Source organism: Saimiri boliviensis, chromosome 1, assembly GCF_048565385.1.
Source record: "Saimiri boliviensis isolate mSaiBol1 chromosome 1, mSaiBol1.pri, whole genome shotgun sequence".
Lineage (NCBI taxonomy): Eukaryota > Metazoa > Chordata > Mammalia > Primates > Cebidae > Saimiri > Saimiri boliviensis.
In genome coordinates, this window is record NC_133449.1 from 238,942,725 (window position 1) to 238,967,820 (window position 25,096).

The window sequence follows — 25,096 nt, forward strand, 5'->3', positions numbered from 1 at the left end:
TGGGGTTTCACCATCTTGGCCAGGTTGGTCTAGTACTCCTGACCTTGTGATCCACCCGCATCAGCCTCCCAAAGTGCTGGGATTACAGGTATGAGCCACTGCCCCGGCCTATGATTTTCTTAATAACACTTTCTCTTCTCTAGCTTACTTTGTCTTAAGAATACAGTATATAACAACTTTAAGTTTTAGGGAGTCAAAAGTTACTGGTAGAATTTTCTTTTACTCTGTAGGGGGTCGATGGTCCTAACCTCCATGGTGTTTAAGGCTTACGTGTGTGTGTGTGTATGTGTGTGTGTGTGTGTGTGTGTGTGTGTGTGTGTATTTACAAAAATAACAAAGTATAGAGATGGACAGCAGATTAGTGGTTGCCTGGGGTGGGGAGAGAAGTGGTTGTGGCTCTAAATGAGAGTGGCATGAGGGATCCTTATGATAAAACCATTCCATAATGTGATGGTGGTAGTGGTCACATGGGTCTACCCACATGATAAAAATCACATAAAAGAAAATGCATAAATGAGTGCCAGTAAAACTGGTGAAATCTGAATAAGGTTGAAGTATTATATCAATGTCAATAGCTGAGGTGTGATATTAAATCATAGTTACACAGGATGTTACCACTGCGGGAAACTGGGTGAGGGGTACAAAGGATCTCTCTGTACTATTTCTTAACATCGCATGTGAACATACAATTTTCTTTAAATAAAAAGTTTTTAAAAATGTAGAGCAAGCCCTTGAGATGCCCCTTCTCCCTGGCACATTGACGTAGTAAATGGATTCTGTAAAGAATATACCATATTGGGTTTTTAAAAGCAAAGTCTCTTTAAAAGAATACCTGGTACAATTCCTTGGTTGAGGAGGGGGAGCCCAGGCTGAGGGGAATTGCCAGGCCCCATACCACCTTGAAGCGCAAGATAAAGGCTGCCTCCCACAGGTGGAAGGATGAGCCAATGCAAGTTGCGGAGAAAAGCCATTTGGCACCTGAAGGCTGATAACACTGCCGGACTGGTCAGATAGACCCAGAACTCTCAGGGATGGAGGGGAAGTTTCAGCTTAAGAGAACAAAGGGTGAATGTCCCTGAGTGAGTTTTCTGGGGAAAGAGGTCTAAAACTGGACCATCAAAACATTCATATGCATATTAATCACCTGCTAAAATGCACTTTCTGATTAAATTGTTCTCCAGTGTGGCCCTAGTGTTCTATATTTCTAAAAAGCTTCTGAGTGAGGCCAGTCCTGCTCGGCCAGACACTGAATCACAAGGGTCCAAACCAGCCACACCCTTAAGAGTGAGGTGTGTCGAAGAAGTAAATATGTGGTAGAAAAGAGGGTGGGAGAACAGAGGGGAGAGACAATGCTGTGAAGGTAGGTATGTTCCTCAGGGCAGTTCAGCCCGGAGAACTTTATTTGGCAACATCCTGCCAGGAGGCCCAAGCCAAATCAGTGGAGCAGGTGATTGCTGATAGAAGAGTTTTGACATGAGGCCAAAAGTGAAAAGGACCTGGAATCAGGACAGGAAATAGAGATGTCTAATTCTCTAGGAAAAAGAGGCTGCAAGAGAGAGCTGGGCTCAAGCCTGGGCAAAGAAGGAAGATGAGTTTGTGAATTTCAGAGCTAACGTCTGGATGAGAGGCCTGGGATTTGGCCTGGGTGGTTAGACACTGGAGGTAGAGGCCTCAGGGCGGTATGATCCTTTAGCTCTGGACAGCTTCAGGGGCCATGTGAAATGGAACTTGCTGTCTCCCTGCACAGCAAAGAGCTTGTTGCCCAAGAAATGTTCTCACACTGTAGTAGAAAGGGGTGTGGTCAGAGGCGCTAGGTGACCTGGGCAGAAGCATGACCAGGTGAGGAAGAACACCTGAGGAGCCAGCCTTAGGGAAAGGCTGGAGTTTGAAGGAGCCTCTATGGAGGCAAGAACCACGCTGTGTGTGCTCTGCCTCACATACTTCTCTCAGGGCTTATACTGTGAACATGCTTGTTAAATGGGTATACGAATGAAGGAAAGCCTACATCGTAGAAGTGAAAAGTTACCTGCCACTGATGGGCAATTCATCTGGGAAAGCTTTTGGTTCATGGCTGCCATGGGGAATGTTAATTCCACTCATCTCAAGTCTTGCTTTGTCACCCAGGCTGGAGTGCAGTGGTGTGATCTCGGCTCACTGTAACCTCTGCCTCCCGGGTTCAAGTGATTCTCCTGCCTCAGCCTCCCGAGTAGCTGGGATTATAGGTGTGCACCACCATGCCTGGCAAATTTTTGTATTTTTGTAGAGATGCAATCTCACCATGTTGGCCAGGTTGGTCTCAGACTCCTGACCTCAAGTAATCTGCCCACTTTGGCCTCCCAAGGTGCTGGGATTAAAGACATGAGTCACTGAACCTGCCCTCGAGTCTCCTTTTATGTCCGTTGCCACATTGAGTTGTTTCTTTATGTCATTTTTTTTCTCTACTTAGGATCACCCATTGATATTGGCCTAATTAGAAGCCACCCTACTGGTCTGTGCACTCCTTTTCCAAAATTTCTATTCCAAACTTGGCATCAACACTTACGTCTTCTGTTTTCCCAGCCTGGAGGTAGTTAAAAATACCTGGGCACTGTGATAAACTATTTAGAACTAATGTATGTGTGGGGGATCAAGGTTAATATTTACCCCTTTATGACTGTATTTTCCCAGATACCTTCATGTGTTAATACAAAGAAATGTCTTGTGATGGTGCTTTCAGAGACCAGGAGAGGTGGGAGAGATATTTAGATGTAATGAACTGAGAAGACTTTTCCAGAGTTCTTCCAATCACATTTCCTCTGTCAAAATCAGTGCTTTTCCTAGCCAGGATTCAGGCTTTCTAGGAGTTGGGAGATCAGAACAGACTTAGTGTCCCTTAGGCCTGAGTGGAGGTAGAGCTCAGCTCACCACTGGTCATGCCCTCTTATCTGCAAACAGTCCATGATGGTTGTTCTCGGCTTTCTTTGCTTGAGATCTCTAGCAACTGTTTTGTTGGCAGTGATTCTGCTAGAAATGGGTCAAGGGGCTAGAGCCATGCTAAATAAGCAAAATGGTCACTATCTAACTCATGGATTTGTCCTCTCAGACTCACATTTGCCAGAAATCCATTCTTTCCTCAAAACAGCTATCACATATCCATTCTCCCAAAGAGCCTCTGCTGTTTGGGAACCAGCTGAGATTGACCTTGCTCTGTGAAAGGGAGAATGACTCTCCAGAATTCCCCTTGCAAAGCACAGGCACTCAGATAAGTCAGATGTGAAGCTGTGGTCAAAAGGCAGGCTGGGGTCAGCGTGTCGAGTAGGTACAGAGTCCCAGAATTCATGGAACATTGCCTTATTTTTACCATTGGTGGGAAGAGTTCTCATATTTCATATTGACTCAAGATAGATTTGATATGGTTGCTTGGCCCTGAAGCCTATGCACACAACAACTGCAGAAGACCTAGGGATACACGGCCATCCATCAAATCTGACAGGCCTGCCTCCTCTAGCGGCTGTATTGTTTATGAAAATGAGTCACTTTCATAGCAAATCCAAAAGCAGGCTTGTGCAGGATTCGACAGACACATCCTACTTCATTCTTCCCATTCTTTCCCTTCATGTGCTCGCTCAGTCCTGAGTACCAGCCCTAACTTTGCTAAGGTGGAACTGAAAAACATAAAGCCGGGTTTTTCCTCCAACAAAATCATGACATTTGGCTTCCTAGCTTTCAAGTAGTTTAATAAGCATGTGTCGTCTCTTTTGTTAGCAGTGGCAAGTGGAGTGGAAAAAGAAGTGGCTAAGAATAGGGGTTGCCACTTGCATACTCTGAGAAATAGGTTCCACTATTATTCCATTTATTGGCCACATGAAAAGGTGTCTAAAATCTTTTTTATAGCATCAGTTTCCCAGAAGAGGTCAAGCTTTCCTTACTATAAACAGTAACAGGCAAATGGAAGCCACTGATTGGCTGTTACTGATTTTGTTTATTTCCTTCCCACTCAGAGGGAAGATTAACTTAAGAAAACAAAGAAAAACTTAAGAAAACTTAAGAAAAACAAAGATTCACTTAAGAAATAGCCAAGGTTTGGGGTGAAAAAGGTCATTTAATCTGGTTCACAATCATATATGTAACAGAACAGGCATAGAGATAGAATTTGAGTGGTTTCAAAGGATTCGTACATTTTTAATGATAAAAATGTGTTTGGAGTGAGGTCACACTTGACTGTCATAATGCCCTGTTACCAATGGCTAGCGATGTTATCAGATGCTGAGCTCTGCACAACCTGGTAGAACTTAGTATTCGGGACATGGCACTTAAAGGGTGAGGGCCAACTAAGGGAAGGGGAGGCCGAGGGATGGCATTCAAGAGAACACTTATTGAACACTCATTGTTTGCCAGTCACTTTGATAGGCTTCAGGGTTACAGCAGTGAATGAGACACAATCTGTGCCTTCATTGAGGGTCAGTCTGGTGGGAGACACAGATATCTACTCAGATAATTATATACAGTATGATAAACACTATCATGGAAGTGTTAATTGATGGTATTAAAGGTCTCTAAACCAGGATATTGCAAAGCCACCCCTGAGAACATAAAACCTATCACTTAAGTAGCCTGTGAAGTTTCTCAGGACTTGTAAATAAGCCAGACATATACAATTCTTGGTGTAGGAGACAGGGACAGAATGCCACCAGGGAATCAGTGAAATTCCTGAGGAAAACATTTAAGAAGTGTAAAAGAAAAAAAACAAAAGACTTGTTACTTAACGACACAAGGATTTAAAATTTTGGCAGGACAAAATTTATAAACAAAGCTGAAACTTGGAAACGTGGAGAAAATAGATCACATTGAGAAAACATTCCTTCATATATAAAGAGCACTTACAAAAGAGAAAATGCAACAGCCTTATAAACTTATAGAAAGATGCTCAAACCACTGACAATTAAGCAAGTGCAAATTGAAACAGAAGGCAGCAGGAGACTGCTTTAGAGATGTCTGTTTCTGGCCTTGCTGCGAGGGGAGGGAGACATGGAGAAGAAACAAGCAGAGGTACAGTTTAGCTCTAGGTGACCTGAACTCATTACTCACCAGGCTTATGGTCAGATTCTAATTTCACAGCTATTCTGGGAATAGTAGTGCAAATTTAGAACAAGGAATGGAAAATCCCATCACGAGCTTAGGAAACTCAGTCTCCCTTTGCTCTTGTCATCATCATTGGAATCGCTGGTGGGGAGAGGGAGTATGGTTTTTCACTGTGACAGGTGAAGAAGGGGGTTTCTGTATACAAGGCATTTCTAGAACACCTTGTATTCAGATAGAACACTCTGCTGGGGAGTCTTATAAATCCTAAGCCTCCCCATCTGGAGACAATTCCATCCCTAGAATATGTTACCCAGCCTGGCTTTCCAAGCCCTATGGGAAAATCATTTCCAGAAAAAGAGACATTTTTACTTTGTTTTGATTTTAGCCCTTCAAGTGGCCACCTAGAGTTGTAATAACTTTTACTATTTCTGTTATGTGTTGAATTTTGTCCCCCAAAATTCATGTGTTGAAGTCCTAACTCCTGGTACCTTGAACTCTGACTTTATTTGGAGATAGGTCTCTGCAGAACCTAAGTAGGTTAAAATGAGGTCATCAGAGTCAGCCTTAATCCAATGTGACTGGCTTACAGAAAGGGGGGAGATTTGATAACAAACAGGCATACAGGGAGAACCCCATGTGAACATGAAGCCAGACGTTTACAAGCCAAGGAGACAGGACTCAGAGCAGATGCTTTTCTCACAGTCTTCAGAAGGAACCAACCCTGTTCCTTCTGCCTTTGGCTTCCTAAAAGCCAAAACAACCTTGATTTTGGCTTTTAACTTACAGAACAGTGGAACAATCAATTTCTGTTGTTTAAGCCACCCCATCTGTGGCAGCCCTAGCAAATGAGTTCAATCCTCATATTCAGTAATTTTCTTCCACATCCCTGTGTCTAGAGTAAGATGATATATAAATATATATACTTATATATAATAAATATGTTTAATATATAATATAAATATGTTTAATATATAAATACATCCCATTTATAATTTATAATATGTTTAATATATAATGTTTATATAAATATATACAAATATATATACATATATCTATGGAAATATAGACATTTGATATAGGGTCTCACTCTGTTACCCAGGCTATAGTACAGTGGTGCAATAATAGTTAACTGCAGCTTCAAACTCCTAAGCTTAAGTGATCCTGCCACCTCAGCCTCTCAAGTAGTTGGGACTACTGGTGTATACCATCATGCCTGGTAAATTTTAAACTTTTTGTAGAGACAGGATCTTGCTATGTTTCCCAGGCTGGTCTCAAAGTCCTGACTTCAAGCAGTCCTCCGGCCTCAGCTTCCCAAAGAGTTGGGACTGTAGGTATGAGCCACAATGCCAGGCCAATTTTTAAATTCTACCTCAAAAAAATTATATCCTATAAAAGTGTTTTCAGATGTAGAAAATTATGGAGAGATGGTGAGGGTGTTTAACAAATATTTGCCTTGTTCAATCAACCCTCTGTGTGTCAGGCACCATGGTGTGTGCCGGAGACACAATGGTGAATAAAGCAACGTGCCTGTGGTCTTCATGGAGTCTACGGTCTGGCAAGAAAAATTAACCTGAACCCAATTGTAAGATGGTATGATGAGAGCTTTATGTGACAGGGTTTGTGTAGCCTTCTGTGGGAACAGAGGAGAGGGCCCTCAACTTGTTCTTGGGATCTGGAAACACTTCCCTGATTGGAAGTGACATCTAGGCCGAAACTTGAATAATGAATCAGAATTTGCTGGTGAAGTGGGTGGAAAATTGATGAAAGACAGTGAGGGCAATGTTTCCATGCAGAGGCAACGGCTAGGCCTGTGCTTCACATATAAAGAGGGAAGAAAATGTGTCTTCCATTTTGGAGCTCAGGAAATGGCCCCAGGCTTATAAGGGAGCCAAGCAAAGCAGGTGGAGCTGTTCCAATGGAAAAAAAAATGCTCAGCAGCAATCCCTGTTTGGGCAGCCTGGAGGTATGGAGGTGACCTTGACATTGTGGATCACCTCAGGACTAAATGCGGGAGAAATAATATTGGCTGCCTTTGGCGGGCCCCCAGGCACACTACCCAATCTTCCTGACCCAGTATTCTCATATCACACGTTCACAAGTCTGATGTGGGAGCCTCTAAAAATGTTTTGTGAGGGGGCCAATCAACAAAGAAAATCCCACTGAGCTGATGGAAGAATTGTTGGGGCCTGTCTCCTGATGGGAAAGGCCACTCCCTCCTCTTCCAAACCCTTCCAAGAACCTGAAAACTGAAAGAGCCTTTTATGTTTCTGATAAATGGTTTGGCAAACATTTTCAGTTTTGGAATCATATCCTACCTGACTCGCCTTCCACTAATCCCCTCTTCCTCCCCCAGCGACCCCCCCATCTAAATATGTTGTGTCTCCTGGCAACACAGTCTGAGCAATGAATGGTGTCTCTGAAAGGTTAATGTTCTAGAGGTCGCTTCTGGGTCCTCGTCCTGATTTTCCTTTTAACTAGTCTTGTGAGTGGAAAAACATCACCTCTCATCCCTGAGTCTCTGTTGCTGAGAGTGCAGATCAAGGGCAGGGGTGGGGGAGGCTTGGGGTAGGGTGGTGATCAACTGCTGAGCTCTTTCCCAGCGTAAATGCTGGGATTCTCTTATTCTTTCCATTTCCAAAGGCACCTGAGTTCATCCTCACGCAAGCTAACCATGGCCTTGTCATTGTTAGAGGTCAGAGGAAGCGGCCTCTGGCAGTGTGGGGCATTCATGTGGCTGCTGCGTCGTCATCAGCGTGTGTAGCGAAGGTGGGAAACATGAGCCAGCAGAAACAAACTGCCTCTCTCTGCTCTCTACCTGCCACCGTCATCCGCGTCAACTTCCCCCTCCACCTTGCTCCCACCCGCTTCCTCCCACATATTCATCCAAAAACTTTTGCCTAGAGGAAAATTCAAGACTTATTTCTTTAATGGTCAAAATTGTGCTAGGTCAAGACTTTTAACTGTGTATTTAATTAGTCATCTGTATGCATGTAACTTAAAGGCGTTCAGCTGTGCCTTTTTATAGGATTAATAAAGCGGGTTGTAAATCACCTATGCAGCCTATAAAAGTATTTATAGCAGCTTTTCTTTCCCTTTGCCATTACAGAAGCTTTGTTTGAACTAGCTGAGGTTTGCATGGGGATAGTTCTCCCCAGTTCTAGTAAGAAAGCGTTAAAGTACCTTCCTGGCAAACCGCAGCTCCATCATTAGGCAAGGCAAAATGTGCTGAAACGCTAAGCTGTAGCAAGGACGTTCCAAGGCGTGATTGCCAACAGCAAGCCTTCTGTGTTAATGAAAATCAAAATACAAAAAAGCTAGTCAACTGCAAAGCACAAAACTTAAGCCGAACTTGAGAAATATGATCAGAGCTGGCATTCCATGGCTGCTTGACTTCTATAAACCTTAACAGGTTTTGGCAAGCCTTTCTCCAAGCTCATGCATTTGTACTGGCCAAATACCTGTTGGCACCACCTCAGCCAACTCCATAGTACCACTGAGTCTGCAAAGGAACAAGCCACCTTTTGTCTCATAGACATTCAGAGCTTTTGTGGGTAAAGTGAACAGTTACCAGAACCCTTTCCTTTGTGTCAGCAGGAGGTTCATTTCTCACACCTTTTCTCCAGCTCTACCAGAGAAAATATCCCAGATCTTAAAAGAGAACTAGACCCATGTCATCTCCCCAGTATTTCTCTGCAAGTCCTGCCTGACTTGAATTCTTCTAACTGAATGCAAAAGAAAGCAGCATGGATGAGGATCTTGCCACAGGAGTTGACCCTAAGTTAAACACAGACATGCCTTATCATCCCATATTTCTGGGCTAACCCTGGACAGAAGCAGCCACAGGTTTTGGTTCTGCAGACACATGGTCTGAAACCTCACCATTCACATACCTTCTTTAGAAGAATTTTGACTGTCTAGTGATCAGCAACCACTCAGCCGAAAGGAAAAAATGCAACAGGAAATGTTAAATCACACCACTGTCTGAAGCATAATCTGCGTGAGGTTCAGACGCTGAAGGCACAGGACAGGCTGCACTCTGCTCAGAATCAGGTCTTCCATAAGTGGATAGTGGTTTGCAGATTGCTCTGGCTATCGGAGGGTGAGGCACTTGGTTACTTCAGCGGCTTTTAGAGTTCATCAAACTTATGGGCAGCTGGCTAGTGCTTTCTTATATAACTTGCATGTTGTGTATTTACTCAACTGTAGAACGTAAAAGAGCAGGTAGGCTAATGGAGGGGAATAGCAGTGGGTTCTTCTCCCTGAAAATTTTCTCTGCGAGTTGGGTGCTATGGGAATTTGGTTCATCAATTTTGTGAAATGTTTCCAGACTCGAAGATTGGCTTGAGGTTCTCCAGATCTCACATACTTTGTTCCTTCTTGCTTTTTTGCTTTTCTTTCTTCCTCTCTCGCTTTCTCCCTCTACCCCCACCTCTTCTTCCTTTGTTTCTTTCCTTTTCTCCCATTTGGAAAAAGATTTTCTTACATATGGGAAACTATGATGGAGAACTGTCCAAACATCTGACTATAAAATATCTGATTCAGGACCAATTCTTTGTGAGATGGGATCAAGTTTTATTCAAATGGAATACCTTTTACAAAGAAAATGTGCAAAATAAATCTAGCTTTCCTTTTGGGTCTGGTGAAGTATAACTATTTTGTGCTTCCAGAAAAGACATTCTCTATTGTATTGTTTATGGTTAGGGAACTATCCTCCTCTTTTTCTCTTAGGGGAATAGGTTAATAAATAATAAAACACATTTTAAATTGAAATTGAGAACTTCAATCACTGAGTTTCTTTTGATAGCTACTGACTTAACAAATTTATTGAGGTGTAATTTACACATAATGAAATTCACTTACTTTAAGTGTACAAGTCAATGATTTTTTTGTAGATTGACTGAGTTGGGCAACATCACAATAACACAGTTTTAAAATATTTCATCGCTCCAATAAGATCCCTTCTATTCATTTAGTTAATCCTTGTTCTAATCCCTAGCCCCAGGCAAAGACTAATCCACTTTCTGTTTCTGTAGATTTGCCTTTTCTGGACATTTCATATAAATGGAATCATTCAGTATGCAGTCTTTTGTGTCTTGCTTCTTTCACTTAAAATTATGTTTTTGAGGTTCATTAATGTTGTAGCATGTATCAATAATTCATTCTTTTTTATTGGTGAGAGTATTCTATTGTATGTATATACCACATTTTATTTATTCACCAGTTTATGGACACTTGGATTATGTTCACTTTTAGGCTCCTATGAATCATGCTGGTATGAACATTTGTGTGCAAATCTTTGTGTGGATATACATTGCCATTTCTCTTAGTTAGATACATAGGACTGAAATTGCTTGGTGATATGGTAAATTTATGTTTAACATTTAAGAAACTATCAAACTTTTTTCCAAAGCATCTTTACTATTTACTTTCCACCAGCACTGAAAAAGTTCCTGTTTCTCCACATCTTGGACAATGTTGGCTATTATGTCTTTTTTATTATAGCCATTCTAACATATATTATATAAATCTCCTTATGCTTTTGATTTGCATTTCCCTAATAACTAATTATGTGGACCATCTTTTTTTGCATGCTTATTAGCTAGTCATAGATCTTTTTTTTTTTTTTATAAAATGCGTATTCCTATCTTTAATCCATTTTTAATTGGGTTGTCATCTTATTGAATTGTAAGAGATGTTTGTATATTCAGGATACAGTCCTTTAACAGGTATATAATGTGCAAATATTTTCTCCCAGCCTGTGGTGTGTCTTTTCATTTTCTTAATGATGTCTTTTGAAGCACAAAAGTGTTGAATTTAATGAAGTCCAAAATAAAAGTTATTTTCTTTTATGAGTCAAACTGTTGGTGTTATAAATCTAGGAAATCTTTGCTTAACCTAAAGTTTTGAAGATTTTCTCCTAAAAGCTTTGTTTGTATTTGAGCTTTACATTTAGGTCTCTCATCCATTTTAAGCCCATTTTTGTGTATGATGTGAGGTCTGAATTTACCTTTTTACATGTGGAGATGCAATTTTCTCAGTATTGTTTGCTAAAAATGCCATTGTTTCTTCTGTTAGATTTCCTTGACATCATTGCTGAAAATCAGCTTACTATAAATATAAGGGTTTATTTATCTTAATTCAATTCTATCTTTATATCTATCCTTATGTCAGTGGTTACTACTGATTTTGATTATTTTGATATTCTGATTGTCTAAAGAGAATCAGTGTAAATGGGCTCAAGAAATTGAACTGTATTTTTTAAAAGCAATTCCTCCTCACAAACAGAAATGGAAAAAAACGCAGTTATCTAAGAGATAATTTGCATGAGAGGAGAACTCTGTAGGGCTATAATGGCTGTCATGCAGAGAAGCCCGGCTTTAGTAGGTGAAAGCCCTTAAAAATGGGAGAGTTGTATGAAACAAGGGGCGTGCTGGGGGCGGAGGGGTTGGGGGGAGCAGAGGGTGGGAGAACTGAGTCAGGTGGTCAGTTAGAAAAAATATCCATCTTCCTTACCTGTCCAAACTCATCAAGGAATATAAACTTGGAATTAATTTAGTAAGAACCTCCATTTTTTTAATGAAAAAGTCTCTAAAATATTGTCATTTATAAGGGAAAAAAATTCTTATTTTCCTAGGAGGAAAAAAAGACAAAAACAAAGCTGCTTTGATGAAGGAGACTGGCTTCTAGCTTTGCTGTCTTCTCACTCCTTCCGTTCTTTCTCCAGTTTGTAATATGTCAGGGATCTGTCATTTTTCTCCAGATACAGACAGAACCAACCTCTATGATTCTTTCTAAAATGGATATAGCATCAACTATACAATTGCTGTTTTAAATGACAACAATATAGCAAGCCTGATTTCTGACATGATTTAGCACAACATGCAAAGGATGAGGAAGACATCTGGACATTACTGAAGTCCCTTGAGATGTTCCCTGAAAGGTCCCCTTTACCAAATTATGTGTTGTAGAATATGAGTGGTGAGATTGCTTCCTCAAAGGTGTACTGTATTATTAGCTTCACATAGACAAATAAGAGGAGAAACTCATGGAAGAAATGTAAGTCAACTATATTGAATATTGAATAAAAGCACTTTTTCTGGAGTCATGTTGAGAAGATGTGGCCTTAGCTCCTAATGTACTTTGTCTGGAGTGGCCTAGAGTTTCTGAGACTTCTTGGAGGATAAGAATGAGCTATAATTACTTTGGGAGCCTTCTTTATTTCTGGGTGAAATGAATACCACATTGCCAAGTGCTATGATCCAAGTCCGTTTCTCCACTAGGTTAGGTAAAAATCATATGACCTCTAAAATCAGGACCATATTACAATGATCATGTGACAACACATTGGTACCTGGTGATGTTCAACAATTTTGGCTTCTCTATCACACCAGCCGCTCTCCACCTTTCACTCCCTGAAGAAGGGTGCTTTCAGCAGAACTGGGACATTGCACAGGGAAGTTCTGTTGAATGGCAAAGGAGACACGAACAGGGTTGAGTGCACAGCACTTATGCAAAAGCTTCAGATCTCAACATGTGAAAATGATTTGACCTTTCAGAACGGTAACCCATATGGATTTTATATTAAATTTCTTTCCATGTAACCAAGCTATACCAACTATCACCCTGAGTACAGAGCAGGGATTTGGTGGATCTCAGCTGAGTACTACTGTCCTGAACCTGACTTACATGCCAATGAAACAAGAAGCCCCTTCCTCCCCTTATACCATACCACCAAGACAGGTGCTGGAAGACAGGCAGAAACCCCAAACCAAGGGCTGGCACAGGACAAAAGATGGGGGAAACTGTGTATCCACCACCATTCACCTGCTTTAGATACTCCCTCTTTTTGTTTTTCTGTCTTACTTGCTACACCTAGAGCCCTGCAATGGCTGCTTTTTTTTTTTTTTCTTTTTTTTGGATACAGAGTTTCGCTCTTTCACCCAGTCTGGAGTGCAATGGTGTGATCTCGGCTCACTGCAACTCTGCCTTCCAGTTTCAAGTGATTCTCTGGCCTCAGCCTCCCGAGTAGCTGGGATTATAGGCGCCTGTCACCACACCTGGATAATTTTTGTGTTTTTAGTAGAGATGGGGTTTCACCATGTTGGCCAGGCTGGTCTTGATCTCCTGACCTCGTGATCTGCCCTCCTCATCCTCCCAAAGTGCTGGGATTACAGGCATGAGCCACCGCTCCTGGCCAAGTGGCTGCTTTTTCACTCAGGGTCTCCTCCTAGATTTGTTCACTCAAAAAACACCTTCATCATTGCTACCTCTTCCTCAAAACAAATGCATCCACCCATTCAAATGGGCTCTCCAGGGAGAAGGCAGCAATCCACTCATGCAGGCTGCTAAGGACTAACTGTGTTAAGGCTTCTAATGGGCAAGTCTCTAGATCACCACAGAAGTGATTTTAGTTGACAGAAGCTTGTTGGAGAAGGATTTAGAGGCTAAGAGAGGCTTTCAAAATCACACAGTTTTGTGGCCTGGAACCCACTCTACCTACACTCCATAGCCTCTCTCTCTTTCCTTGCAGAAGCCCAGAGAAACTAGGCTGGCCCAGGCCACACACATGGGGGAACAATCCTGATGTCTTCTTAGCCTTGTTCTGCACAATTAATTGAGGTTATTGCAGTGAGACTCTTGTCCGATTGTGAAAAAATTCATCCCAAGCTGGCCTCAGATGCTTTGGTTAGTCACTGCCTTGCTGTGGGGTTCTATGAGCCCTGGACACACAGTGACAACAATTGCCACAGGCCACCTTCCGCTCTGTATCTCAGACACTTTGGTCTGACCATGCTGTGCTCCCAGCTTGGCCTCTGTTCCGTGGAAACTGGGAAGTGCTCATTGTCCTGGGGCTGGTTGGGACTCAGGAAAGCTGTGTGGGATGAGAGCTGAGCCAGTTGAGAACAGAGCGGGATGAGAGCTATGCTGGAGGGTATAGGCTGCTTCCAGGGTCTAGGAATGAGGAGTGGAGCGGCCTTCAGACCCCAAGTCCTGGTGGGACTTTCCCTTTCCTTACTTCAGGGATCCAAGAAAGAGCTTGAGGGAAGAGCTTGTTGTGGGCAAAGTATACAGAGAAGCCCTGCGACGATACAAGGCATGGTGGGTGGATGGGCAGCGACGGGGTAAGGCCAAGAAAGCCTGAGTAGACCCGGCTTTGGCTTTGGAGCCAGACTCATTACCAGCACCTTTTGGAAACAAACTAAAAAAATTTAGTAACTGTCATGAAAAGACTCAAATCACTTTTGAAAACAGTGGATTTTCCCTGATTATAAAACATCCATGTTTACTGTAGCAAACAGAGAAAACCCAAAAATCACCAATGAGAAGACAAAAGTTACCCAAACAGGGATAACTGCTGTTAATCTGTTAACATTTGGTATGCATTTTCAGAGCTCTTTTTTCTTCATACTGCAGAAATCATATATGTGTGCATACATACTTTTTTAACTAAAGGAAGAATCATATTGTGTTACATCCTGCCTTTTCCACTTAGCATTATATATTTTTCGATAAAATGATTTTAGTTGCTGAATATTGCTCCATCTTTTTCCTGTACCACAATTTATTCAATCAAACCCCTATTGTTGGACATTTATGTTGTCTCTAATTTTTTCTAATTATACATTTTGCACATAAGTCTTTGCTCACCTTCATAATTATATCCTTAAAATACATTTCTAGAGAGGAATAGGCACATTAAATTTTTTATACATAGTGTCAGTTTTTCTTCCAAAAAGACTGTTCTAATTTTTATTTCCACCAGCAGTATATGAAATGTATCTTTGTCCTTTCTGCCTAACACTGGGCAGACGATATCTTTGTGAATCTTTGTCAAGGTAAGAAACACAAAGTTCTGTCTCTTTATTTTAATTTCAGTCTTTTTCCTTATTAATGTGATTTGGTATTTGCCAATAAGTGGAGTCTTTCTAATTTTCATTGCTCTAGAAAAGCTATTTATATATTGAAATCTCTTCTCTTTGTTTTATATAATGCAAATATTTCTAATTTGTCTTTTCCTTCTAATTTTGTGTTACAATTATTTGAATGTTACATAGTCAAATGTATTGATCTTTTTACTTTAGAGTGTCTATGCTTGATGCTGTTTAGGAAGATTGTTTCCATTATGGTATATAACGGTCATTTTTTGCCCCAAATTTAGAAATAATATTTCAGTTTTACAAGGAACTCTTTAATCCTTTTATACTTTGTGGACCTATGGTATAAAGTAAAGCATTTAGCTTCTTCTCTCTTCCCCCAGAGGTTAATCTATTTTCAATATCATTTATTGTATAATAGAGTCATCTTTATTGATATAAAATGCTACCTTGTTGATATATTAAATACTTATGCATGAACACTATTTCTGAATGCTTTACATAATTTCATTGATCTACCTGTACAGTTCTGAAGCAATGCTACACTACTTTAGTGATTATAGATCTATCCTATCCTTATATTTATGTATCCTTTTTTTTCTCTCAATGTCAGTTTATTAGTTTTTGCTTCTCTTTGAATTAATCCTTTTCTCTTTATTTCGGCATTTTGGATTTCTTTATAATGTGTTCAGAGAATTCTTAATATATCTTCCCTTCCCCCTTTATTTAAAAATTCATTTAATATCATAGATTTGCTCCTGATTACAACACTGTTTTCATACTATAAATTTTAAAATATAATATCCTAATTATTATTGTTTCCAAAGTATTCTTTTGTTTTTTATTTTTAAATTTTATATTTTCCTTTTTAAACTTTTATTTTATTTTATTTATTTTTTTAACAAATCTGCATGTTCTGCACACGTACTCTAGAAGTTAACGTATGTTTGTTACATAGGTATACATGTGCCATTGTGGTTTGCTGCATCAATCACCCTGTTAGCTACATTAAGTATTTCTCCTAATGCTATTCCTAAGTATTCTTTAATTATAGTTTTGATATTTTCTTTTTCCCAGACGTTATCTTTAAAAGTGTCCTTGAATAATCAAGTAGTAGCTTAAAATTTTTATACTTTTATTATTCAAATAAAATATAAGATATGTTGCTCAGAAAACATTGCTGTTTTCTCTGTGATATAAAGCATGTCAATAATCTGTCAATGGGATCCAGAAGTCAAATGAGATAAAATAAGCCATATCTATTATATTTATCAAATTCTCTTTCTTCTTATTTGCTTTTTTGCCCTTGATCTGTCAGAAATTTATTAGAGTTTTTCCAAACTATCCTTCTTCTGTACATTATTTCATATGTTCTAGGCTTTTGCTTTATGGATTTCAATGCTGTGTTATTCTGTTACTGACATGCTACTGTATCTAAGAAAAATATCACCAATAATGGGACATATTATGTACCATCTGATAAGATGCAATGAGAGTATCAATTCTGTGTTGCTTCTGCCAAAACGTATAATCTGATATAATCGTGAGGAAATACCAGATGAATCTGAGGTTGAGAGATAGTCTGCAAAATAATTGGCTTGTAATCTTAAGATTAAAACTCTTAAAGTCATAAAGGTCAAGGAAAGGTTGACAAATTGTGCCAGATCGATAGGGATTAAAAGACATGACAATTCAATGTAGCACACCATCCTGAACTGGATTCTTTTACCATTAAGGTAAAAGAATTGAGACAATTGATGGAACTTGAATGGGGTCTGTGGATTAGATGGCAGTAATGTATCAATGTGCATGCTTCAGTGTTGATGTTAGTATCATGCTTATGTAGGAAAATATTTGTAGGTATTACAAACTAAAGTATTTGGGGTGGTGGTACATCACGTCAGCAACTTACTCCCAAAAAGTTTAGGGGGAGAAAAGTCCTTGGTACTTTTGAAGCTTTCCTATGTGTTTGAAATTATTTTAAAAAATATTAAATTAACATGAGTATATTCCAAGTCATCTGGACTTCCTCTTTATACCAAATCTTGCCATATAGTTTGTCTTTATTGCCATTGGTACCAATTAGCATCACTGTAAGTGGTGGTGTTTGGCTTTTGAATATGTTAGTGAAAGTATTTGAGTGCTCTGTGACCAGAGGGGCTCAGCTAGCAACCTGAGCAGTGAAGTAGTGCAAAACTGGGCGAAGTGGGGAGAGTGAGCAGTGGGGGTCGAAACAGAACTTCCTGGAGACACTCAGAATAGGAAGTACTGACAGTCTCAAGGTTGCAGTTGGAGGCTGAAATCTGGTTCACAATGGAATAGAATGAATTTTGCTGAAAGCAGTGACCCCCTTGTCTCCATTTTTTTTTCTTTGCAGGGGGCAGACAAAATGTGCCATGAGTGATGGCCTTTGGTGATCTACAGACATCCCTGGCTCTAGCAGTCATTCGTGTGGGGAGGTAAGAAGGCAAGTCATTGCCAGGAGACTTGGATTCTTGTCCCTTCGGCAAACTAGCTGTGTGACACTGAGAAAGTCTCTTAAGCTCACAATGACTGGATTTCCTGTTCCATAAATGAAGAGGCTGGCATCTCAGGTTCCTGCCAAGTTTAAAATTATAGTTTTGATACCACTGAGTATGGATGTTTTAAGAACTTGAAGGAAAGAGTGATCCATGTGCTCTGGAGCTGGTAGAAAAGCCAGCAGGGCGTTGCAGGGAGAGGAAACAGGTGCCTTGGGGGAAGACTTTGAGAAAAGGCAGAGGGTTGGAGTGAGAGGTAGAGACAGTGAAGAAGAGAAAGAAAGCCCGAGTACGGGGAAGGCGTGGTGGGGCAGGGGGCAGGTCCACATCTTTCACCCACATGAACTCCAGCCCATGAAGATCCCGGCCCAAGTTTCTGCTTTTAAGGTTGTTCTGTGGGTGAAACTCCTGAAAGCTTTCAGTACCATTAGGAAATGATTAGCTATTAAACGCCAAATCTGCTGCCTTAAAATAGAATTACTCATTAGTGTCTTAAGGGGATGTTATACTTGTTTTTTCTTAAACTAGTAGGCAGACAAGAGGAGAGCAATGGCAAATAGAAAGAAGAACTCTAAAAATTAATTCAGCATTGCAGTATGAAATTTCACTGGCCGTGGTTGGGCCTTGTGGGTACTTTATTATTTTCTCCTTGTCTCTAAGAAAAGGTCTGGGTATGGTCCATGCGGAAGAACAGAAAGCAAAAGAAACAGGGACTCTAAATGATGGAATGACCCAGGGGAGCTCAGTGGCCCACATACCTCTCATTCCAGTGACCCCAAAGCCACAGACCCCCAGCCATGCCCACCCCCTCCCTGGAGAGGCAACTGCGAAGCAGTGGTGTATGGAGAATTCCCGAGGGGTAACCAACCTGGCTGGGACAAGGAGCTCGGCATGTTGTGGGGGTGCCCTGGCTTTGTCTCTTGGTGACAAAGGGATGCGATACCTCCCGGCTCAGCCTGGAGGAGCTGGGCCAGGAGGAATCCATCCCATGGAGCACATATCAGGCTTGGCTGGCCCTGTGGCTAGGAAATTCTCTTCATTTATCTAAAGCAAATAAAAATGTGGGCAGCCTGTCTATTTGTGAAAGGCAGACAAACGCGGCCCAGATGAGAGAAGAGCCTGTACCCAGTGGCTAAGTGGAGCGTGGAGCCCTGGCAAGGAGGAGAGAGAAACAGCCTGGGCTGGAGGCGCCTGCTGGGACCATCATCATTCCACCCCCTCTCCTGCTTTCTGTGGCTGAGAACACAAAGAGAAAGAGGGTGGGGTGGGAGGGCTTGGCCTCTCTCCCTGCAGAGGTCAGTCCACTGGCCTCAGATGATTATTGTGTTTAATGAATTGCAGCTTGTAAAAGGCTTTGAAGCTAGAAGGCAAAGCCTGAATGCGGAGGATTTTTTTTCTTAAATCGTTTTCTTCTATGAGTCGAAAAACAAAATCCCACTTGAGCAGAGAGCAACAGTCAAGGCTGCCAAACTCCACTTGTGGTAACTTTTTTTTTTTTTTTTTTTTTAAAACAGCAGTTAGAAAAATGTGGACTGCAAAATGTGTACAAGGCAAAGCACAAAAAGACAATGGACATGACATTTAGGCAGGAGGTGGGGAAAGCGAAAGGGGCTTCCCCTGAAGCAGTAACAATTAGCCCCATTAGCTTGTGCATAACCCATAAATGTAAGGTGCAGGGAAATGCTGAGAGCGAATCACTGTGGTGCCCCTGGGAAAATCTCTCTAGGCTGGAACCATCTCACTAACCGGAGGTAAAAAGATCATATGGTGTGTGTCTTTCAGTGGCAATTAACCTCAATTATTATCCTATAGTCCATAAAAACAGCTGCATGGAACAGGGTCCGTGAGGGATTCGTATCTAGGTCTGGGCTCTCCTTACTGTTCTCCAATAGATGGTGACTGTGTTTGGGGCATTTTCAGATGTGCCATAAATCCTAACTGGCATTGTTTGCTCCCAGCGATAAAAAGAGAGTAGCAGGTGTGCCTCCCAACCAACCCTTTATTGCCTGGGCATGTGACAGCATTTTGCTGTACCTCAGTAATGAGCCAGAGAAAAGGAAAGAAAGGCAGATGAATTCGCCAGCATTCTTGTATGTATCTTGAAGGAAAGATTTGAGTCCAGCTTTTCAATTCATGTAGATCCTTTCTCTGAAGAACCCCTTCCTGATATTGTCACTTTAACTCATCTCTGTGATTTTATTTTTGAATTTTTAAAGGTGTGTCGTATTTGTATTTTCCCTTTTTAGCATAAAATCAGTATTTCTGCAGACATCAGAATAGTTGCATACTTGTTCCCTGGAAACATTTAAAACATTTTTGTTCCTCCTCCCGTGTCTTGCTGTTCTCCTCTCCCAGGCCCTTTCCCCCTCCCCTCCTCACTCTCTTTTCACCTCCTCCTCCTTTTTCCTTTCCCGACTTCCTCATTCTCCAACTCCTTTTCTCTCTTCTCTCTCTCTCTCTTTCTGCTTTTGTCAGTTTATTTTTCTAATTCTTTTACACATTTCTAAGGTTTTTACCATTTATATAATCTCATGCTTATTTGCACTTCCTGTCCCATTCATTTTGAAGAAGACTAAAGAAATATTCTACTTGCGTTCTATTTGTCCACATCCCTATACTCGATCACCTTGGTCAGGTGTCCCTCAATATCTGTTATAGAGTGTTCATGGACAGGCGTTTGTTGCTTATTCTCCTGTGCAACCCTTCTTTGGGTTGTACTCTAATCTACCCTGAAACTTTATATGTGTTTCTCATTACTTCTCAAATCTGTCTTCATTTAAACATTTTTCCTTGTGGTTAATGGTCTTAAATGCCCTGGTTCTATAATTCATGTAAATGCCTTTGTTATTTTTCCAACATATACTCTTTCTTGATTTTCCTTTCAAGTTTGCTTATCTTTCTCCTCTACTTTGCCATCTTTTATTTACCATGTGCCTTTCCAAAAAGGGCCATATACTCTAAAAGAAAGATAACTCTGGGTTCCAACCTTGACTCAATTAGATCTGAAGCAAATTACATAACCTCTTAGCCCCAGCTTTCTCAACTATGAAATGGAAACTGCAAAGCCCAGCTCTCGGAGGTATTATGATGATTAAATTAAATAGCATAGTTGGAGCCCCTAACTCAGTGCCTGGTATATTATAGGTATATTGAACCATAAATGTTAGGTTCCCTTTACTGTTTTAGGCTAACCCTGTTCATTTTATAATTTCTTAATGAAGACATAAATTTCCATGAGTCTTTCAATATAAACAGGTAGAACCTGAAGACTCATTTCCCATTTTTGTTATCTTCTGACTTTTTAGTATTGAAACAAAAAAATTATTGGTCTATAAGTAAAGTAGGCTTTGGTCACCTCAGACTTCCTCGTTGAGGACACAGCAGCTCTGTGAGGGCTTTGGAGGCACGAGAAGCCTTGTGTTCTAGAGGCTCAGGCAAACCATAGAAGTGTGCTCTAGCACTGGGTGTAACTGTACCCCATTCTGAAAGTCCTCACTGTCCCAGGTGAATGGGAAAGAAGAGAGGAGTGGCTGTTTAAGGTCCAAGACACGGCTATTATGAAGGCAAGAAGAGTGGAGAAGAGGAGTCATGTTAGCTCCTTGCCCAGTGGTTTTGTCTATTTCAGGTAGAGTCACGTGCCACATAATGGCATTTCAGTCAGTGGCACACTGCATATATGAGGTGGTCCTATAAGGTGATAATAGAGCTGAAAAATTCCTTCTGCTGAATGACATCATAGCCATCATCACATCATAGCACAACCTATCACCTTTTCTATGTTTAGGGATGTTTAGATACTGTTTTAGTCCGTTTTCATGCTGCTGATAAAGTCAAACCTGAGACTGGGAAGAAAAAGAGGTTTAATTGGTCTTATGGTTCCACGTGGCTGGAGAGGTGTCAGAATCAAGGCAGGAGGTGAAAGGCACTTCTTACATGGCAGCAGCAAGAGAAAAATGAGGAAGATATAAAAGTGAAAACCCCTGATAAAACCATCTGATCTTGTGAGACTTATTCACTACCATGAGAACAGTATGGGGAAACCACCCCCATCATTCAAATTATCTCCCATGGGTCCCTTTCATAACACATGAGAATTATGAGAGTGCAATTGAAGATGAGATTTGGGTGGGGACGCAGAGCCAAATCATATCAGATACACAAATACCATTGTGTTACAATTGCCTATAGTATTCTGTAAAGTAACATGTTATACAGGTATGTAGACCAGTAGCAACAGGCTGCACCATCTAGCCTGGGTGTGTAGTAGGCTAGGTTTATGGAAATTCACTCTATGATGTTCATATGACAACAAAATCACCCAATGAGGCATTTCTCAGGATGTATCCCTGTCATTAAGTGACACATGACTGTATTTCATTTTATTGCACTGCATTAGCTTTACTATTGAATCAATCAATGGTCAGTTAATCCATAAGTAAATTGTGAGCAATAACATAAGACAGGGAGAGACAGAGAAAGACAGAGACACACCCTCAGAGAGAAAGAAAAACTCAAACTCAGGTAGTGAGGTTGTAGCTGTTTTGGTGGCCAGGTTCTCTGTAGGGTTGAAATGATAGGGCCAGGATTTCTCAAGAGACACAGAAATGCAAACTAGTCTAAATTCTGGGAACCTGCCCTAGAACAGTGATGGTGGAGAGAACCACACCACACTAAGATCAAGTCCTGTGCACGTGAAGGAGGCATTCACTTTAAAGTGGGGAGCCACAATTAAGGATGTGTGTCATGGATGTCCTGGGTCACCTTAGAGAAGTTTTATCTCAATTGGGAAATTGTTACAAGAGAAAAACATACCTCTAAGTCTTTATTTTTTCTGTCTCCCTACCTGGACTTGGGCACATCAGCCATTGTCCTCAGACTCTCTTTTAGGAAGTAGGGAAGGGAGGAGTCAGAATAGTGTTCTGTATTTGAAGTTCTTCCCTGAATAGCCTTTTAAGAGTGTGATTGTGGGTGATCATAGTGAAGCATGAGAGCAATGGTTCTCAGAGTTTGAACCCCTGATCTACGGAATCAGAAATTCTGGGGTGGGGCCCAGCAATCCGTTATGACAGTCCCCCTATGAGATTCTGATGCAGGCTTCAGTATGAGAGCCACTGAATTGGAGCACAGGGTTTAAGATTACAGGCTATGTGACCTGGTTTCTAATGCCAGTTCTGCAATTTACTAATTGTGTGACATCACAGGGCTGTTACAAGTATTAAACGAGAAAATGCCTGTAAAGAGGAATTTAACAACCTCAGAATTATAGCTGGCATTCAATAGATGGTACTTATAAACTTGGGGGAGGGAATGAGCTGTGTGTTTGCTTGATAAGAGACTTACTAAGAAAATTTCTTATTTTTGCATTTCAAATCTCTGTTCACCTTGTTGAAGGTCCTGGGTTCTGAACAACATTGTCTTCCTCATATCTTACTACTGTCGAAGAAGTGCGGAAAATGTTGTTTTGTGGGGAACCTTGTTGGTGTGTAGAATGACCCCACTAAGAGCAGTGACAACAGGCTGGCTGACACCAGAGCTGCACCTTAGTTTGTTTTTTGAAACTGGGTGGAGGGATCAGGAGTTACCCAGTTTTTTTCCCTTTGGCGACAGTGTTCTTCCTGAACCATGAGGAGTAATGAAGAGAGAAATATTAACATTTTTGTGGTTCAGCTGACATTAAACTGGGAAAAAGCACATCACCGGAATTAGAATGTCCTGTTCATTAGTCACTCTTTCTTCTAAAATTAAAATGTCTCTGCAAGCAGGAAAAGAACAAGCCCTCAATGACCTCATAACTCATTTTTTCCAAGGAATATACTTAATTCCCCGTGGAGATGAATCTGGAATCGATTTTCCATTTCTGTCAGCCATTGAATGGCGGCCTCATGGATCCTTGTGAAGGAGAATATGTACTTTTTGTGGTGTTGGCAGGGGCTGATGAAGAGAGCTGGTTGCTGTTGTTGGTGACCTTGTGGGCAGCTGCTGAAGATCCATTTTCTGTTGCAAGCCATTCGAAGCCTTTCAGAAACCAAGAAGGAGGTACTCAGTCAGGCTTTTTCATTGTAATGCTTTTCTGTCTGTGCACATGATCACTCTTACAGCTGAGATGCCTTGTCTGGGCCATTAGAAAAAAATGTGCTAAGTACTAACTGCTGCTATGGGGTGAAAGGAAAGAGAACCCGGAGTCTTCATTAACACTAAAATAGAGAGAGGGTCGGTCTGATGCTTTCTGTAATATTTTTTGCCTCCCCATTCCCCAGACCTCTGAGCTTGAGGTTAACCAGAGCTGTAGCTGAACTATAAACTTTCAGAGGCCCCCCTCCCCAGTGCCAGGGTTATACCTATTCCTTAAGTAAGTGGTATGGTTCAATGTTCTTCTCTGTGGTTACAACAGAAAAAAATTACTGGACGTGGTTCAAGTATCTCATACTATGACAAGCTGGGCCAATATTGGACACCTAAGTGAGTAATATCATAGCCATTATCACCCGCCAAAGTCAACAGACTAAGAATATAGATCATCACAGAATTCAGCAGTAACAAATTCACTCCCAACCTCAGTGAAATGCTGCTGATTTTCAAATACAGTTTTCATGTTGAATTTACAGTTACCAGCTGTGCAAACATAAGATGATAGGAATGAAAAGTCATAAGTGAACCACGCCTCAGAAAATGTATACTAAATTTAGCATTTTGTAACTTAATTCCCCATAAATATGCTCACATTCATTTTCATGGCATTAATTAAATTGAAATTATGCTTGAGGCAAATTATTTGCTCCAGCAAAAAACAAATGATGGCTATATAATGCAAGATAGCTGAATGATGAGTAAATCTATATTTCCTTAGATATATTAATAACCTTAAAAATTTGCATTTAAATAGCAGTTTTACATGTTACACTCTAATTTGAGCCATTGTTTAGTAGCGTTCTCTCCCTAGAATGATAGTATAAGTTTCTAGGGACCTAATCAGGAGGCTATTTCCCCACAGGCTGCTTGCTGGCTTATGTCTTTGTAACAGAATGAGTAATAGCCCCCAAAGACATTAGGTCCTAATCTTTGGAGCCTGTGAATAGGAATCCAGTCTCTGGGGACAGAAAATGTGAGTTCAAATTTGATTTCTACCACTGCAAGCCATGTAACCTTGGGCATGACCTCTCTGGGTTTTAATAAACTCACATGAAAAATGAGAATTAAAATAGTTCTTATCTCACAGGGTCTTTGTAAGGATGCTCTGAGGTATGCATGTATTATAGCATAATATCTCCCGCTAAGATTAGGCACAGATAAGGATAGCCTTTTTCAGTAGTTCATATTGGATGTTCCAGCTAATGCAATAAGACAAGAAAAGGAAATAAATGATATACAGATTAGGAAAGAAGATATAAAACTGTCTCCATTCTCAGATGACATGATTTTGTATGTAGAAAATCAGAAAGAATTCACAAAAAAACAAAATACCTCCTGAAACTAATAAGTGATCAAAGCAAGGTTGTAGGGTGGTCAATCACTCTTCTATATACTAGCAATAAACAAGTTAAATTTGAAATTAAAAACAGCAAAACTCCATCTCAAAAAAAAATTGTCAATTGATCTTTTACAAAGGCACAAAGGTAATACAATGGAGAGGATAGTCTTTTA

The 25,096-nt window shown here is 40.7% G+C and overlaps 1 long non-coding RNA gene across 2 annotated transcripts in view; it reads left to right on the plus strand.

The window, feature by feature from the left end:
• LOC141581078 (uncharacterized) overlaps nucleotides 1-25,096 on the plus strand; it is a 675,731-nt gene that overhangs the window by 464,884 nt on the left and 185,751 nt on the right. For both annotated transcript variants that reach the window (XR_012513564.1, XR_012513566.1), the window contains exon 4: nucleotides 17,314-17,395. This is a non-coding gene — a long non-coding RNA (uncharacterized LOC141581078). The remainder of the gene's footprint in view (nucleotides 1-17,313; nucleotides 17,396-25,096) is intronic.